At 58.2% G+C, this 4,062-nt stretch overlaps 1 long non-coding RNA gene across 1 annotated transcript; it reads left to right on the top strand.

The window, feature by feature from the left end:
- Positions 1-979: 979 nt before the first annotated feature.
- On the top strand, positions 980-2,480 carry LOC114231863 (uncharacterized). Its single transcript, XR_003617847.2, has 3 exons — positions 980-1,119; positions 1,347-1,413; positions 2,333-2,480. It is a non-coding gene; the product is annotated as an uncharacterized LOC114231863 (long non-coding RNA).
- The last annotated feature ends 1,582 nt before the right edge of the window (positions 2,481-4,062 follow it).

The raw sequence follows: 4,062 nt of genomic DNA, 5'->3' as shown, positions 1-4,062 counted from the left end.
ACCCGCCGGCTGACTGGCTGGGCGCCTGGGGCAGGTGGCTGCCCCTCTCTGAGTCGTTTCCCCGCCTGTATGATTGGACGGGACCCCCTGTGGCAGGGCCCACCTCCACCCCAGGCCAGGACTCCTTCATTGCTCCCCTGGACAACAGCCTCCCCACTGGGCTCTCTGCTTCCTCTTTTATGCTCCTTGACCCCAACCCCCATCACAGTCACAGGGTCTTCCCAAAACCGGAATTCATTTCTCCTGCATAAAACTCATCGATGGCTTCCCCTTGCCCTCAGTCTCTGCAGGACCTGGCCCAGCTCATCTCCTCTCAGTCCCTGCCTTGCTCACTCAGGTCTAGCCATTCCAGCTCATTTCTACCCCAGGGCCTTTGCACTTGCTGGTCCTTATCGGAACACTTTACCCCAGACCACCCTGGCTCTTGTCATTAGTTCCTGGTTGAAATGTCACCATGTCATGACCACTTAATCTAATAGACCTCTCATACTCACGGTGCCCTGTTTGTTTCAGCTTTGTTATCTTAATTGTACTTAGTTCTGATATTGTGTTTTTGCTTGTTGAGTATCTGTCTCTCCCACCAGATTGTGAGCCAAGAACAGGGATGGGGTCTGTCTTGTTTAGCGGGCCCCTCAGCACCTTACCCCTGGCCTGGTGGATAGCAGAGGCTCAGTAAGTATTTGTGAAAGTAATCATTGGATCTTAGGGTTTCACACTTTCCTAGGTGCGTCTTAAGTTATAAGTGAGCGAGTGTTTTTCTAATTTTGGAACAATAAAAGATGGCATGAATCTGGCCACATAGGGGAGTCTCACTGACCACCCGCCTACAGGCTGGCTCGCTGTCATGAACATAAGGCCCAGGACTAGGCTTCCAACCAGCCCCGAGGTGACAGGTCACCCCCAGTCCCCCCCCTCCCCCGGCCCCCACCGCTGCAGCCCCAGGAAACCTTCCTGACGTCCGGCTGGCGACTTTGACGGGAAACTATTGCTGTGTTTGCAGGGTCTGGGCGGCTGGCCACGAGTCCGTGATGGAAAACCTTCACCCGCAGCTGCCCCCACGGTCGCACAAGCCATCTTGGCCACACCGTCCTCTGTGAACGACTTTAGTCAACGAAGGAGGTAGAGATGCAGAATGAAGATCAAAAAGGCTCTCAGAGGGGCTCATGGGAAATGCGGGAGGGCAGCGGAGGAAGGAGAGTTGTTCTGATGGGAAAGATCTGGAAGAACGAGGCTGGGACGAGATGGGGAAGAGAGATGGGGCGTGTTGGGGGGGGGGGTATTGCCTTGTCTGGAGGTGAGCCTGGGTCTTTGCCTTCTGACGCCTCTCGTCTTGAATTGATACTGAGGCTCTCAGAGGACGTGCACCTGATCACCTTGAAATGACCACACTGAAGCAGGGACCGGAGGAGATGGGTATGTGCTGAGGGCCTACTATGTGCTGGCCCACCTCAAACATCTCCCCTGTGTCATTGTGTCTAATATTCACAGAAGCCAATACCAGCCACGCATGCGACCCCCGTTTCAAGGACTGGGAAACCGGGTGTCTGAGGGGTTAAGTGACTTTTCTAAGGACGCACAGCTCCCGAGTGCTGTCTGACTGTGGAGCCAGCGCGTGCTTTCTTCATCTGGGTCCTAAGCTCAGGGATGAAGATAATGGAGATGCTGGGAGGGGGTGGGGGAGAGGAAGCCCGTGATGCTGGTGTGATGGTGGTGGAAGACTTAGGAGAGGAAGGCGCACGGAGGACGGTTGGATGGAGTAGGCGTCTGGCCCCTGAGGCGACACCCTGCACCCTGCGTCCGTCCGTGTCCCCGGCCCCACTCCATCCAGTCCTCTGTGCCCGCCCGGAGCCAGCCGGAGCCTCGGGAGGCGGGGGAGGCGGGGAGGGGGCCCAGACATCTGTAATTGCCCGGGCTCTTCTGTGAAATTTGTTTCGGGACACATTAGTTCCAGTGAATTTAGCTGAACAGTGGGGGGCCCTGAGAAATGATTTGCAATTAGCCGCAGCCCCTCGGCTCCCCGTTGGGACGCGGGGCTCGGGCACTGAGTGGGGAATGGCCAGGGGGTGGGGCCGCCGCCCAGGCCCGGGGCTGAACCTGAGCATCTCAGACCTGACGTAGGGGCAGTTGGCTCCAGATGTCAAGACCAAGCCGTCGCCAGGCCAGAGGGGCGCCAGGCCAGATTCAGTCTTCCGCTTGGCAGAGGGGGGTGCCGGGCGCCCCTACCCCTGTGGGGGGCACGGCCTGAGGCATCTCTGTCTTTGCTGTGCCCTTTGTGTCCTCGACACTGTGCCGGGCACCTCCCCTCTGAATGTAAATTCTCTTCACTTTGCAGGTAAGGAAAGGGGCACTCGGAGAGGAAAGGGATGCTCACAACCCCCCCCCCCCCCCCCCGGATGTGCAAGAGGAGGACTGGAACCCTGGCCAGTTGGTCTCTCCAGGTCACAACAGCTGCCTCCTCTGTGGCCTCTAATGGGAGGCGGACCAGGGTGGTCTTCCGGCTGCAGAGTCAGGCGTGCCTAGTCCAAGTCCCGCTCTGGCCGTGTGATCGCCACAGGCACGTCTGCTCCCCGGACTCAGTTTCCTCCGAAGGGAAGTGAGAATGCCGTCACGGTGTTTCTAGAATTAAGTGAGAAGATGAAACATTATGGCCCTGGCTGGTGGGGCCCAGTTGGTTGGGCATCGTCCCGTGCACCAAAAGGTTGTTGGTTCGATTCCCGGTCAGGGCACATGCCCGGGTTTTGTGCTCCGTTCCCGGTGCGGGGCGTGCAGGAGGCAGCTGAGCCATGTTCTGCTCTCACATCAGTGTTTCTCTTTCTCTCTCCCTTCCTCTCTCTAAAAAAAAACCAACAAACATATTTAAAACAAACCAACACACCATTATTCCTGCAGAAGGGCTCCCTGAATGCTAGATGATGTTGTTGTTACTATTATTACATCCTGATCAAGGTGAACTGGAGAGGGGAGAAGCAGGGAAGGGTCCGTGGGCCCAGCCTGCAAACATGTCCCTCCCAGCACTCCGTCAGGCCCCTCTGCCCAGCCCAGGCCTTGAGCGGGTGTGGAGAGACCCAAGAGAGCCCTGGCCTCCAGCGAACACCCCTGAGGCTGCTGGGGTGCAGGCAGGAGGCCCCGTGAACCTTCATGGCACGCGCGGTCTCCGCGAGCTGGGTGGTCAGAGGGGCTTCTGGGAAGAGGGGGCTTTCGTGTAGAATTGTGCCTGTGATGATGGGGGGGCAGGCTCCACATGGCACAAACCCAGGGGGCTTTCGCCTCCCCCCGCCCCCCAGGCCAGGGAGGCAGGGCTGGCCTTTCTCAGTTCCACAGACGAGGAAACTGGGGACCAGGTGTCCACACTCCTGCAGTGCCCTGACCTGCCTGAGACTGTCCTGAAATTCCCACATCCCAGGGGACCCCCTCAGTCCTGGCACACCAGGGTGGCCGGTCGCCCTCTTTCAGTGACTGGGAGGGGATTGAACCCAAGACTGCCTGACCCCACACTCCTCCCTCCTCCCAGGATCTCCCTCCTCCCAGCATCACCTGTGTTTTCCCTTCTACTCCGCCTCCCTCTTCTGAATTCATCAGCTGAGTCCCCCTGGTCCCCAGAGGAGTGGCCGGGCCCACGCCTTCCGTGGATCCCCCGTGCCCAGGGCTGTGCGGGCCCTCCCTCTGGCTCCTTATCTCCCCTGGTCTTCTTGCGGAAGAAGAGATAAAGGCAATGCTACGGCCGCTTGTGCACCGCGGCCAGCCGGTCCTCCTCCCGCGTGCGTGTCCCTGGCCCGGGCAGATAAAGGGTTAGGCCTAAGCACATGTCATTTTCTTTGTGTGAAATCAATATTCAGCAAAGTTTATCTGCCCGACATAGCAGGAAGTGCTAATTTCAACCGCGTCAATTATTTTGACGAATGTTCATAATGCCCAGGGTGTGAGCAGAAGATAAAAGAATTACGAGCATAGCGCACGCGGTCTCCTCACACACACACATCTGCGCTCACCGAGTTCACACGGGGGCACACGCAGCCCCGACAAGGACAAGGCCTTTATCGAGACCTGTCCCGTCGCCCAGGC

The sequence above is a fragment of the Eptesicus fuscus genome, chromosome 23 (assembly GCF_027574615.1).
Source record: "Eptesicus fuscus isolate TK198812 chromosome 23, DD_ASM_mEF_20220401, whole genome shotgun sequence".
Lineage (NCBI taxonomy): Eukaryota > Metazoa > Chordata > Mammalia > Chiroptera > Vespertilionidae > Eptesicus > Eptesicus fuscus.
The sequence above is the reverse complement of the archived record's forward strand: the minus strand, read 5'-3'. Positions and strand labels throughout refer to the sequence as shown.